The sequence below is a fragment of the Rattus norvegicus genome, chromosome X, assembly GCF_036323735.1.
Source record: "Rattus norvegicus strain BN/NHsdMcwi chromosome X, GRCr8, whole genome shotgun sequence".
NCBI lineage: Eukaryota > Metazoa > Chordata > Mammalia > Rodentia > Muridae > Rattus > Rattus norvegicus.
Genome location: NC_086039.1, coordinates 18,967,149 through 18,982,298, shown reverse-complemented (window position 1 = coordinate 18,982,298; position 15,150 = coordinate 18,967,149). Strand labels below are relative to the sequence as shown.

The window sequence follows — 15,150 nt, the reverse complement described above, 5'->3', positions numbered from 1 at the left end:
TCTTGGTTTCTGTTGCTTGGGTTCCTGCGCTTGCCTCTCACCATCAGATTATCTCTAGTGTTACTTTGTTCTGCTATTTCTGACAGTGGCTAGACTGTCCTATAAGCCTGTGTGTCAGGAGTGCTGTAGACCTGTTTTCCTCTCTTTCAGTCAGTTATGGGGACAGAGTGTTCTGCTTTCGGGCGTGTAGTTTTTCCTCTCTACAGGTCTTCAGCTGTTCCTGTGGGCCTGTGTCTTGAGTTCACCCGGCAGGTCACTTGCAGCAGAAAAGTTGGTCTTACCTGTGGTCCTGAGACTCACGTTCCCTCGAGGGGTGCTGCAATCGGGCTCCCTGTGGCGGCAGCAACCAGGAAGATCTGCGCTGCCCCCTCCGGGAGCCTCAGTGCATCAGGGTTCCAGATGGCCTTTGGTGTTTTCCTCTGGCATCCGAGATGTATGTGCAGAGAGCAGTCTCTTCTGGTTTCCCAGGCGTGTCTGCCTCTCTGAAGGTTTAGCTCTCCCTCCCACGGGATTTGGATGCAGAGAACTGTTTATCCGGTCTGTTTCCTTCAGGTTCTGGCGGTGTCTCAGGCAGGGGTCCTGCCGCTCCTGGGCCCTCCGACACGGGAGCCCAGAGGCCTTATACAGTTTCCTCTTGGGCCAGGGATGTGGGCAGGGGTGGGCAGTGTTGGTGGTCTCTTCCGCTCTGCAGCCTCAGGAGTGCCCACCTGACCAGGCGGTGAGGTCTCTCTCTCTCATGGGGTCTGGGAGCAGAGAGCTGCTGCAGGCCCTTGCTCATATATCATATACATACATATACATATTATTTCATTCCATCTTGTATTTGTGAGTCAATATCTATATTGCACTCTAATGACTATAAAATAAAGTCAATATAACATTGACAAACTTCTCAAGTGCTTCTCACCTCCCTTTCTCCATCACAGAGGAAACTCAGGGTGGGAACTCAAGGCAGGAACCTGGAGGCACAAACCAATGCAGAGGGCACTGAGGAACACTGCTTCCTGGCTTATTAGCTCATAGTTTGCTCAGTCTGCATTATTATAGAACACAAGATAACCTCCCAAGTGATGGTAGCCTCCAGAATGAGGTAGGTCCTTCCACATCGATCACTAATTAAGAAAATGCCCTCCAATTAAGGATGCTTGAGTTTCACTGGGAAGGGTGAATGGAGCGATTATGGAAGGCAGATGGTGGGAGGGAAGTGGAGGGGGTGGTTCTGGTTAGGGTGTAGGGAGGGGCTGGGGGATGGCCTGAAGCCCAGGAATATGAACGGAAAAGTGGATCTGACTGGGAGTTAAGGTACAACTCCAGGAAGAGACAGAGACCTGGGATAAGGGATGCACCCTAGAATCAATAAGGGTGACCTTAGCTTTGACTCAAAGCACTGCGGATATGGAACCTGGAGAGGCTCCCTCCTGTGGCCAGGCATTAACTCTGGTGGAGCAATGGGAGCACCAACACAACCACAAAACTTTCAACACAGAACATCCTGTGTACAAGAAATACACTGACTGGGGATGGAGGACAGACTGAGGCCATGGCCAAGCAGTAAGTGGACCAACTTGAGATTCATCCTGTGGGCAAGCACCAGTTCCTGACACTATTAAGGATACTCCATTATGGTTGCAGAGAGGAGCAAGCACAAACCCCCAACACTATCATGGATGAGACAGGGCCCTATCATGACAGTCCTCAAGTGACTCCACCCAGAAGCTGACTCAGATACTCACAGTCAAGCAGTGGGTGGAGCTTGGGGACTCTTATAGAATAGTAGGAGGTAGGATTGCAGGTCCTAAGGGGATAGGAACTCCATAGGAAGCCCAACAGAGTTAACTAACCGGGACCCTAGCTCTCTCAGAGACTCGACCACCAACCAAAGAACATACATGGGCTAGAAGTAGGCCTCCATGCACACATGTAGCAGATGTGCAGCTTGCTGTCCATGTGGATCATGAACGACTAGAATAGGAGCTATCCCAAAAGCTGTTGCTTGTCTGTGGAATATGTTCTTCTAGCTGGGCTGCCTTCTCTGGCCTCAGTGGGAGAGGTTGTATCTAAACCCAGAGACTTGATATGCCAGACTAATCTAATGGTGTCAATTTCTTGGTTGTGATTCTCTTTTCTCGGGTGGCTGGGGCTGTGTTGAGTAGAGGAGACCTACTCCCCCCAGCCATAAGTGGAAAATTGCAGCTTGGTCTCCATGTGGTCCCTAACCATCAGAGTGGGGACTCTCTGACTTGGATCTCCTCTTCCTACCTGGACTGACTGGGTGGGCCTCAGTGGGCAGGGATGCCTTTACTTCTGCTGTGACTTGATGTGGCAGGGTGAGGTGGTGACAAAGGGTCAGCTTCCCTTTGTCTCAGGCCAAGAAGAGGGGCAATGGGAGGAGAGATCTGTAAGGGTGGGAGTCAGCCGGCAGGTCCTTTCCTTATCTCTACAGCTTAGCCTTCTGAGGTCCTGTCTGTCAATTGTCGGCCTTCATTCCTGGGCGACTGGGGGTCTATCCAGACAGCCCCTTCCTACACCTACATCCTATAGGGGGCGGCCTATATCCCTTCATCAGTTCAGGTTTCATGTTCAGATCCTTCAGACGCTTGGAGTTAGTGTCAGTGAGGGCGATACATATTGGACTAATCTCATTCTTCCGTGTATCTGTGGCCACCATTCAGATCGCAGTGGCTGAAGAGGCTCTCTGTTCTCCATGGTGTAGTTGCCATCTTTTTTCAAACATCAGATGCCTGTGGTGACCTGGACTTACATTTGGTTTTCGCTTTTGCTCCATTGATCTACAAGTCCGTGTGTTGGCCAGGACCATTCTGTTTTTACTATCACAATCTGATATGTCTCTTAAAATCTGGAATGTCCGATTTTCCAGCACCCACACACTCCTACCCACTGCATTGCTTTCTTTCTCTGGACTCTTTTGTGCTCCCAGATCAATTAGAGTGCGCTTGAATTTCTCTCTGAAGACTGTCATGAGGATTTCGTTGGGATTGTGTCACTTCTCTGCACTGCCCTTGGTGCAGTGGTCCTTTTCATACTGTTATTTTTGCCTGTCGGGGCCCATGAGAATTCTTTTCATCTTCCTGTGTCCTTCCACTGGAGATAAATTGAATTTTGTCACAGGCTCTTTTTTGTATCTATTGAGATGATCATGTAAATTTTCTTTTCCGTTTAAGTACATTAATTATTCCACTTAATGGTTGATGTGGATGAACTCTCCTGGCATCTCCTGTCTGAAGACAGCTTGAATGTGATGTATGATTGTTTCCTCCACATAATAATTTATAAAACTCAGTATTTGTGAATTTCACACCACAGGTTCATCTTGCATTTGCTTCCCAGTCCTTCCCTCTTTTTCCTCCACCCTTGGAAGGTACCCTCCAGTAAAACAAACAAATGAACAAACGAACAAAAACCAAAAATAACTAACTAAAAACAAAAACCTTCCAATTTCTGTTGTTTCTGCATCCATAGGGATGTGTACAGACTCTCAGATGCCTGCCCCAGATGGAGGTGAGGCCTCTGCCTCCTGCCACCCTGCTGGACGTCATCTACTGGGGAAGGTGACACCCCAGCATCCTATCACAGTTTTTAAGAGTTCACTCTGATGGTTTCCTATGGAGGCTCTTGCTATTTGGAGGGGATCGCTGTCATGGGAAAGATAGGGGTTGTCATAGAAATCTTCCATGTCCCTCTTTCTGAACTGTGTGTGTGCAGTCATTGATAGCTCTGTGAAATTAGCTTATTTGCTCATTATGGAGCAAGGGAGCGTGTGGGCTTCCACATGGTTTCTGGCATCAGCACAGACCAGGAACAGGACTCGCAGTTACAGAAAGACCATGAACCCAGGTAAGGCCCTTAGGTGCAGCTGAGATCATAGACATCAGTGTGGCTCCAGCTGCAGCATAATCCGTGGACATCCACTTGGCCTTCAACTGCAACTCAGGACACCCTGAGACATGGCCCTCTGTATCAACACAGACCAGAGATTACCATGACCTTGGGTGGCAGAGAAAACCACCCAGAACTGCTTCGGCTGTGTGACCTTCAGTGCCTGCATGTCCCAAGATTATCAGCACAGCTTCCCACTGCAGTACATGTCCTGAACATCTTCATGGCCTTCAGTGGTATCGTAGAACACGAGATCAACACACCAGACCCGAATAAGACCACAGACCCACACATGGCCCTTTATGACAACACAGGCCAGACATGACCATGGAGCTGGGAGACATCACAGACCACACACATGGCTGTGCACCACCCTCTCACCGTTGCCCATGGTCAGGAGCAAGGCTGTCTTCAGGATTCAGCACAGACAGCAGACTTCCATGTGGTCTTTGGCAGTAGTGCAGGCCATCCCCACCAGGACACATGGGGAAGCATCAAGGCCATGGACCTAGACATGGCTCATAGCCGTACCAGGGCTAGATCCTCACTAAGGTCTGAGGTGGCTGAGCAGGCCACTAACATCAGTATGTTCCTAGGGGGCAGCACGGGCCCAAGACATGAGCCAGACAATGGCACAGGACAGGGATATTTATATGTCATCAGGTAACAACTTAGTTCTCAGACATCAACCCAGACCTCAGGCACATCAGGGCCATTGACCCAAAATGGACATCAGTACCATCCATCCATCCATCCAGAAAATGCACCATTGCTCATCTCGGGCCTCCATCATTGCCAAGATCTAGGGTGATCTTTCTCTAGCCCAGGTAGCTTTGTTTGAGGGCTGAGCCTGCATCTGCTTAAGGTCCAGGATGCTGCACACCATCCTGTCAACTCCACTGGGCAATACATAATTCACCATCAACCTCAGCCCTCTCTGTTTCCAGTGACCGCAGTCACATCTGTAGTTCCACCTCTCTCCACAGCGCATGCCCTGCTCACACAGCTCGGCTCCTCCATTTCTCCCATCTCACTCCTCATTTTTGCTGTTTTTGCAGTAGTGCCCATCTGGGTAGGTCTACTATGCATGTGCACAGTAAGGGTATCCTGTGCCAAGCCTGCCAAGGGCGCCTAGCCGGCTTACTGGGCCCACAGAGCATATGATCTCTTAAATATATGCTTTTGCTCTGTTTCCAAGTAGTCTATGGAAGAAATTTGCATCTCTACTGCTGAGGCGTATTGGCTTACAGTACACTTGTTGTTGTTGTTGTTGTTGTTGTTGTTGTTGTTGTTGTTGTTGTTGTCTTTAAAGGGTTTTGTAGTAGAGTAAAACTGGCTACCTGGAAGCCATTTCTAAGGTCTGCTTTAGTTTCTAGCTTTGAAATAGTTCATAAATTGGTTGTAGATTTTTGAATCTCTGTTAGAATTGTCCTCTGAATGCATCTAGGCCAGGGCATTATTCCTCAGGAGGATTTTGTAAATCGTTTCAATCTTCTTATTTGTTTAACATGTTCATCTCCTCTTAGTTTAACTTTCCTGGTTCCCATGAATCTAATAATTCATCCAATTCTTTTAGACTTTCTAACTTGAGGAGATATATATACATATATATATATATATATATATATATGACACACACACACACATATATCTATACACATACACACACACACACATATATATATATGTATATATATATATATATATATATATATATATATATATATATATATATATATATATCTCCTTACAATGTTCTGAATTTCTTGGAGTGGGTCTAAGGGCTTCCCTGTTCACATGTGTGTCTGTTCATTGGGATTATATTTTCCTTTCATTTGGTGAGTTGGACAAAAAGAATTGTTGATCTTAATTTATCTTAATTTGTTTGCAAAAAATCAAATTAAAATAATAGAACAATAAAAATAGAAAACAAATAAAAATAACAGTGCTTAGATTGGTTGGTTCTTGGCATTGCTTCGTCTCTACCTCCCTAGTTTAGTCCTCACCATCTACTTGATGTCTTTTTGTGTTGTTGTTCTTGTCCTTTCAAATCCTTGAGCTGCCCCACGCACAGTTATTCGTTCTCATTCTCACTTTTGCTAATGCAGGAGTTTAGACCTAACCATAGCATTCATGCGACCATGTTTAATCTATCCGAGATTGCTTGAGTTCTCTTTGCTTTTATTTAATTCAAAGAAGCTCTACCTTCTTCTCTTGATGTATGTTTTTTTTGAGTGTTGTTTAATTTCTATGAGTTTACATGTGCATAAGTGCTGGGAATTCCTGTCCTGTTCATTTTAGGATCCATTCCAGGGTAGGCACATGGGATGCATGGAGTCCTTTCAATGTTCCTAACTGGGTTAAGGTTTGTTTCATATTCCAGGATGTGGTCTGTTTTAGGAAGATCTCCTAGGCTGTTATATGTTTGCAATCTTTGGCATTTCAGGGGAATGGCCATAGATATCTCTTAGGCTCACTAGATGTGTAGTGTCCATTATTTCTGTTATTTTTATGTTTCTTGTGCAGAGGACCAGTCTACTGGAGAAAGTGTGGTAATGACATCATCAGTTGTTGGTGCATTGGAGTTAATCTGTGCCTTTTAAAGTCCAATCTAATTTTTATGAAGTTGGGTTGCACAGTTTGGAACATATATGCTATACGAATTGTCCTTCCTCATCTCTTGGCCTTGTTGTTTGTTTGTATCTTAGTTTAAAGTCTACTTTCTTAGGTACCAGGATAGTAATACCTGCTTAGTTCCTGGTCTCACCTGCCTCAAATAGTCTTTCCACTCCTTCACTGTATGCTAGTGAAGGTAAGACGAAGTTCTGTATATCCGAGAACTGAATTCTGTTTATCAGTTCATTCAGTTAAAGTGTGTCTTTGGATTAGGGTGCTGATGTCATTAATATTATTGACAGATATGTGTTAACTGTTGTCATCTGTTGGGTATCGCTTTGTGTATTACTTGTCTGTTTTGTGCTGTAATATCGATGGCTTCGTATGTCCGTGTTTTTACAGTGTCTTTGCTGTGCTTCCTCCTCTCTCCTGTCCACAGTTGTTCCCAGTGTCCACTGTGAGACCCACTGCTCATCGTGTGTTTTAGCCTGTGTGCATTGGAACAAGTCGTTCTTCCTTTCCTTTTTATTTCTTGATTTGGTTTTTTGGGGGGAGGGGAATTTTTGTTCTTTTTTTAATTGGGTAATTTTTATTTACATTTAAAATGCTATCCCTTTCCCCCCACCCAACCACCCACCCCCTCTCGCCACCACACCCTGACATTCGCCTACACTGGGAGGTCAAGCCTTGGCAGGAACAAGGTCTTCTCCTCCATTTGGTGCCCAACAAGGCCATCCTCTGCTACATATGCAGCTGGAGCCATGGTTCTGTCCATGAGTACTCTCTGAGTAGTGGTTTAATCCCTGGGAGCTCTGGTTTGGGTGGTTGTTCTTATGGGGTTGCAACTCCCTTCAGCTCCTTCAATCCTTTCTCTAACTCCTCCAATGGAGACCCTGTTCTGAGTTCAATGGTTTGCTGTGAGCATTCTCCTCTGTATTTGTCATGCTCTGGCAGAGTCTCTCAGGAGACAGCTATATCAGGCTCTTGTCAGCATGCACTTCTTGGCATCAGCAATATTGTCTATGTTTGGTGACTGTATATGGGATGGATCCCCAGGTGGGGAAGTCTCTGGATGGTCTTTCCTTCAGTGTCTGCTCCACACTTTGTCTCTGTATCTCCTCCTACAAATATCTTTATGCCCCCTTTAAGAAGGACTGAAGCATTCCCACTTTGGTTGTCCTTCTTCTTGAGCTTCATGTGGTCTGTGGATTGGATCTTGGGTAATCCAAGCTTTTGGGTAATATCCACTTATCAGTGAGTGCATACCATGTGTGGGTTTTTTTGTTTGTTTGTTTGTTTTGTGTCTGGGTTAACCTCACTTAGGGTGATATTTTCTAGTTCCATCCATTTGCCTATGAATTCATGAAGTCATTGTTTTTAATAGCTGAGTAGTACTCCATTGTGTAGATAGATGTACCATATTTTCTGTATCCATTCCTCTGTTGAGGTACAACTGGGTTCTTTCCAGCTTCTGGCTATTAGAAATAAGGCTGCTATGAACAGAGCGGAGCACAGTTTCCTAGCTACTTTCGTCCAGACTGGCAGTAGCCATCTTTTAGATATTAAAGGATATCTCTCAGGTTCTTCTGGATTTTAAGGTTTCCATTAACAAGTTGGTTGTCATTCTGAGGGGTTTTCTTTCATGTGTCACTTGTGACATTTTTTTCCTCCCTCAACTTTCAGTATTCTCTTGTTATTCTGTGCCAGAGTCTTTTACAAGTAATGAGCAACAGGGTGTTTGTTTCTTGTTCTCTCCCTTTGCTATATAAAGTTTTTCAGTTATCTGGGTGGGTGTGTCTTTTCTCACTTTAAGTATCTCTTTCTATGATCCTGTTAATGATCTGATCAAAGCCTGAGATCCTTTTGCTTCTGTTATACCCTCCACTCAAGCCTCTGGGCTTTCGTGGTGCCACAGACTTCCATTATGTCCCTTGACTGTCTTTATTTTCCTTTCCTGTGCTTTGCAAGTGTGCTTCACTTTCTCTGTTCTATATTCACGTCCTGATATTGTGCCCTGCCCATGACCCATTCAACGAGTAATGATTTTCCCTGCATTTCCTACTCAGTTACTGAGTTCAGTTTGATCTTCAGATGAGGAGAGGCGCTTTCAGGGTCACATCTTCATTTCTGCTTAAGTTCTCTTCACTATTTCTCTCCCTTCACTGTACTCAGGTTTCAAATCTTAGTTTTTCATTGCCATTTCATTTACCTGTATATTTTTTAGACATCACTCACACACTTGTTGCCTACTTTCAATCCATTGAGCTTTCCTTATGTGATCTTTAAACTCCTTGCCGTCTTTGATAATGTTTATGATTATTTCCAACCTGTGTCCTTGGGTTGATCTGGGTCCTAATTGTCATTGGAGGAAAATTCTGTAATATTACTGCATTCCGGGTTGGGTCTGCTGTTTTGGCTGTTCATATTGTGTGTGCTTCTGTGATATGATCTCAGCCTGTGGACTTCTTTCTTTTTCTGTGTGTCTGGTGTGAGAGTCTGGCCAGCTTCAGGCTGGACCAGTGCAGCAACTGTGTGAGCAGGACTAGTCGTGTGTGACATTTGGAGATGGTACAGGTGGGTTCTTTGTGGTAATCTCACTAAGGAAATTCAGAAGATACACTTAGTGTAGCTTGACAGTGTAGACCTAGTGTGGGCTGGCTTGGTTCCCATGGGACTCACCAGGTAAAGCCTGTGCAGGAGGTGTCTGTCTAGAGCTAGGCATAGGAGAATGTGGATGTCATGGGGAGGCTCTTAGACATTCATGTTCTGTATGTAAACAAGAGAGTATGTGAATTAACAGATATATCCATTTCCTTGATTCCTCCATGCATATCTAAGCAGCTCCAGGCAGGAGGAATGTTTGAAGGAATTAAGAAAGTTCTACTCCTTTCTCTTTCTTGATTCATAATACCTTTTAAACCAATGATCTGAAAAACCCACCATTCTCTTAAAACTGTTTTATAAAGTAATGTCCCTGGGATGGTGGAAAGGAGTGGGGCACATCAGACCACAGCCAGATACTGCAGCCTGGACAGAACGTTATCCAGCACTGATCAAGAAGATTTTAAATGTTATTCACTAGAACCGTTTTTTTAAAAGATTTAAAGACAGCTGCTGAAAAGATTTCCTTTTTCTCTTGTGATAGTTCGTATATGCTTGGGCCAGGGAGTGGTACTATGAGGAGGTGTGGCCTTGTTGGAGTAGATGTGTCACTGTGGCTGTGAGATATATTACCCTAATCCTAGCTGCCTGAAAGGGAGTCTTAGAGTAGGAGCCTTCAGATGAAGACTTAGAATTCTCAGCTCTTCCTGAACCCTGCCTGCCTGGATGCTACCATACTCCTGCCTTGAATATGATGACTTGAACTTCTGAATCTGTAAGCCAACCCCAATTAAATGTTGTTCTTGTAAGAGCTGCCTTGGTCATGATGTCTGTCCACAGCAGTAAACCCCTACTAAGAGTTCACCCATTCAGCCACAGATATTAGAAAATTTATAAAAGTTTTTAAATTTTCAAAGAAAGGTAGGTCCCAGCTGCTTAAAGGGTGCTTAAAAACAGAGAACACTTGAGACATCTTGTGCATAAACTGAAGGCCACCATCTCTTCTGATGATAAATCATGGTTAAACATACATACCCAGCAGAATTTTGGTTTCATATCCTCTGTAAGGAGAAGCCAACCACTAGGACTGGCCCAACCCCAAGCTCCTATAATTGTTTAACTAACCCGTTCAACTACTTTCATCCACATTAAACAAGACCCCGTGGCCCTGGAAACAGAAGGAAATATTGCCATCCTCCGTATTGCCTGAATGAACAGACAGACATCCTGGTGCCCTGGGTGTCACCATGGGACAAACTTCTGCTGCCTGTGAGGACCTGGAACCTCCAAATCTTATGGGTCTGATTCATCCAGAGAAATAGGTACATACTGTCTTTGATCTAAAAGGTGCATTCTTTGTACTCCCATTGGCAGAAGTGAGTCAACCCATCTCGGCTTTCAAATGGACAAGCACACTGGGAAATTACAGCAGTCAAAATATCAGGACTAGGTTGCCCCAGGGTTTCAAGATGCTACATGCAAACCCCCTTCCCTTCCTTTGAGGTTTCCGGGAAGATAGATTATTAAAGGGCCACTGAGGGACTCCTGCAGGAGCTACACACTGTGGGCTACAGAATATCAGCTAAGAAAGCCAGCCTAGAATATCAGAGGTTACGTATGTAGGCTACCTGCTGAGGGGAGGCAGAAGGACCCTGTCTGTCTCAGAGTAGGATTGCTACAATCCTTCAGATCCCAACTCCCAAGACTAAAGATGGGTTCAAATGTTCTTAGGTACAGATGGATATTTCTGCCTCTAGCAAGCCTATTATCGGTCAGCACAAAGGCTCGTACAGACTAGTACTGAGGATGCAATCGACCAGTACCAAGGCTACTGTAGATCAGGAGAAAGGCTACTACAGTTCAGCACAAGGTGAGACACTAGCTCCTAATCTCCACTGAGACTCAACTAAACAAAAGAGGTTTGACCTAAACGTTGGGGACATGGAAATGCCCTGTGGTGTAAACAGTTGGACCTGCTAACCACAGGCTGGCCCATCTGTCTAAGAGCTGTTGTGGCTACTGCTAGTCTAATGAAAGAAAGCACACAAGTTAACTCCAGGTCAGGATCTTTTAATCACAGCACTCCTTGACAGAGTGGAGGCTTCCACTAAGGAGGACCAGAATCCTGGCTAATGACTGTGTGACCCAGTATCATTCCTACTCCTGGCCCACCCTCAAGTCAGGTTTGAGACACCCCCCTCCATCAGTTGAGCCACCCTCCTGCCTGATGACACAGGTGCTCATCTCTGACTGTTGGGAGATGAAAGATAAAACCAGGTATTTGAGAGATGGGGTTGTTACTTTAACTGAAACGATTTGGGCCTAAGCCAGGTACCTCTCCCCAGAAAAATACACAGACCATCCATCCTTATGGTTAACCTACTGGGCATGTCCATGGTGTGGTCTATCAAGAATGAAGACTTCTCACTGCTGGGATAAAACATGTTAAAAAAAAGTCTTGGCCCTCCTCGAGGCTATTTGGCTTCATAGTAAACTACTCTCTTCTGCTGCCAGGCTGCTGACCTGGATGCCTGACAAACAGCCTACAACCAGTGGGACCTATTGATATTCTGATGACAAACCACAAATTCGATACTGCCTGAGACTCCATGATGAGGAAGAAATGGACAGCTCAAACCCTCAGGTTGGTGGAGGACACCAGAGGGAAAGATCACTCTCTAAGAAGCAACTAACTGACAGGACTCTGACAACTAACATTCACCAGGCTTCTCATCCAGGTTCCCCAAATCTTTCTGAGTTGACCAGACCAGGCAGGGTATGTTATACATATGTTATGTTATACACAGCCTAGTGTAGCATAACTTAGGTAGATGCCAGGTTATGTAAAAGTGGATCCAAAACAAAGAATCCTTACCCACGAAGCTGTCAGAATCAGAGACCAATATACTGGTGAATTCTGGGAAAACTCACTTCACCCAGATCCAGCCTGGCAGGAGAGAATAATGTACTCGCTAGCTTTTAAAAGATACCTTTTTCTGGGTGGAAAGAAACATTCCCCAACCGGGACTGGAAATGCTCAAATTGTAGCAAAGAAGCACCTCCAGGAACTGGTGTCCTGATTTGGCCTCTGCCTAGCAGTGGTGTCTGATATTGACCCAGCTTTCATAGCCAAACTCCCTCAATTAATAGCTAAAGCTTTCGGCATAGATTGAAAAATTCCTTGTGCGTATAGACCTCAGAGTTCTGGCCAGGTAAGAAGAATGAAGAGGCCACTAAAAGAAACTAACAAAACTCTCATTAGAGTCCAGAGAAGGATGGTAGGCATCCTCCCTTGGATGCTGGCCTCCTTCATTTGCTTTGCATCCGGCCTACTCCACCCTGTACAGGAAAGGATTTGCCCCCTATGAGATTATGTTTGCAAGACCTCCCCCACTGCTTCCCAGGCTCAGAGACCAGCAGTTGGCAGAACTCTCTAACCGTTTCCTTCTCAAGTCACCACAGACCCTCCAGTTCTCTGTACAGGTTATTCTTTGGACTGGAGAAAGGACTTAGCAGACCTCAGAGTCCACCAGCAGTTTCCCCTTGTTTGCGTCCACTGATACTGTCTAGGTTAAGATGGTGGCCAAAGAGGCACTGAAACCAACTGGGGAAGGTCCCTGTGAGTGATTCTCTCCACTTGGAAGGCTGTGAAGACAGGTGGCCTTACAGCATGGATCCACCACACCCAGGTCAAGAAATTGGAAAGCCACAGAAGGACACTGCTGCCAAATCAACTGTCTCTGGACTATGAGTGCAGCCACTGAAATTAAGGTACCACTGGCCTCAGGGCTGTTCCACTTCCTGCCCCTCTAACTTCTTCCAATGAGCATGTTTGATAATAATACAGGATCCTGGTCAAACACTGCCTCCCTCACACCTGGACTTTAAATGTTAGCTGGTGTGACCTCTGTGTGCTTAGGCCCACTTTCAGCACATGCTTGTGTTGGGATAAAAAGAGATAGGAGAATTTGTTTTGAAGGTGGAATACGATGTTGGTGCGTGCCTTGAATCTGGATCCCCTAGGTATCAGAAACAAGGAAATTTCCATTGCATAAATTGGGGTTGTAGAACTGAAACTTCCTAGAAGTTTCCTTTAAAAGATTCTGGCCTTTGGGAAACAGAAAAACCTGGGGAATCAGACGCTATGCCACTGGAGAGGAACCTGGAGACAGTTAACCATTCCCAGCCAGCAATTAGCCAAGACTGATGGTTATGCTTAGACATTCAGCCCCGTACTACACAGGGATAGGAACAAATTTGTCTACAACTACAAGAAAAATCATCGTCGTGTAGGCGTGTAAGCAGCACACTTTTGTTTTCTGGGTTCCCACTGTCTGATGTAGGCCACGGATCTCTTGAGTTCTTAGGTTAGGTTCACCTAGAGGAGCTGGGATCTTACCTGAGACTCAAGCATCTGCTTCCAGACCTGTCACGTGATGGACAGAAATCAGTTCCCTCTTTATAGAGCCATTATGAAGTCTCTCACTGCAATCCTAGGTCTGAGACTAGTCCTACCACTGTACCTCCTTTTGGGCTTCTCTTAGTGATAATTACATAAAAGAAATATATGGAGATAAATTACACATTGTCACACAATCCAAATGTATGCTAGCACAAGAGTGTGAGATCAAATGCTGTGAGAACCGGTGTCCACTGTTCCTCCCGCTCTATGTCTGTGGCACGGTGGGTGTTGTCCACCATGCAGCTCGGCAGTGTAAAGCTCTGCCTTCCTTTCTTCCCAGTGCACATGAAGTCTCCTTACTCCGTCACTGCTCGGGTCTGCTTGGCCAATCTCTTAAGGTTGTGTTCCCAGGTTTCTCCACTCCAACATTGTTTTCACCTGGACATTGAAACATCCTGATTTACAGTTTTAAAAAGTAGATCCAGGCTGGAGAGATGGCTCAACAGCTAAGAGCACTGACTGCTATTCCAGAGGTCCTGAGTTCAAATCCCAGCAACCACATGGTATCTCACAACCATCTGTAATGGAATACAATGCCCTTTTCTGGTGTGTCTGAAGACAGCTGCATGAAACATACATGAAATAAAAAATAAATAAAAATAAATCTTTTAAAAAAGAGATCCCCTTTCATAATTTAGTAATTTTTTAGCTGAAGCTCTTTCATGGTGTTTTAAATTTAAAATCATTCTCTTTTTTTAATATAGTTAATCTGGTTCATGGTGTTCAGAAAACTGAAGCATTTACTTCCATTTTCTTTTCTTTTTATTTTTTTCTTTTGTAACTACACTAGAAAATTCTATTTTCTTTGAATAAAAATAGTTTTAACTCTGTCTTTTTGTTATGGACAATTTTAGTTATCAACTTGACTACTACCTATGGAATCAAGTGTAATTTAACCAGCTGGAGAAGTTGATGGGGGATTTTCTTGATTGGCTCATTTGAGGAGAGAAGATCCACCCTAATTCTGGAATATTTGAACTCAGGAGACCCACCCTCAACCTGGGACACACATTCTGCTTGTAGTCCCCATCAAAGGCCATGGAAGAAGGTCGCATTTGCTTTTTGCCCACTTGCCCTTTGCAGGTTATTTTCTTTAAAACGTACAGCTCACTTAAAATAATCTTAGTGGAATGAAAACTTTATCATTGTTTGAGGCACACTGCTAAAGTAGTAGTTAAAAGTGATAACATGAATTTCAAGTATCAGTGACCAGATAAATCAACCATAGAGCAATTTACCCCTAAAGAAGGGGGAAAGGTGGAATAAAGATTCATACAACAACAATAAAATATCAGACTACCAAAAGGTCGTTCTTTTAAAATACACAGAAAAACAACTGACTTCTACCCAATGAAGTGACTTGTGTAGAAACAAATTAGCAATACTGTATTAAGAATTACTGAGATTCCCCTAGGGGAGTCTTGAGGAAGAGTAGGGAGAAGGACTGAAGGATCTGGAGGGGTGAAGGGCACCACAAGAAGACCTACAGAGTCAAGTAACCTGGGCCCTTGGGGCCTCACAGAAACTTTACCACCAACCAAAGAACACACAGAAGCTGTAACCCCCCCCCCACA

The 15,150-nt window shown here is 44.7% G+C and overlaps 1 long non-coding RNA gene across 1 annotated transcript in view; it reads left to right on the top strand.

Moving 5' to 3' along the window:
* Positions 1-5,650: 5,650 nt before the first annotated feature.
* The window catches only part of LOC103694470 (uncharacterized), a 93,061-nt gene continuing 83,561 nt past the window's right edge, over positions 5,651-15,150 (top strand). The window contains exons 1-4 of the long non-coding RNA XR_010061509.1: positions 5,651-10,436; positions 10,846-10,984; positions 11,629-11,758; positions 12,685-12,885. This is a non-coding gene — a long non-coding RNA (uncharacterized LOC103694470). The remainder of the gene's footprint in view (positions 10,437-10,845; positions 10,985-11,628; positions 11,759-12,684; positions 12,886-15,150) is intronic.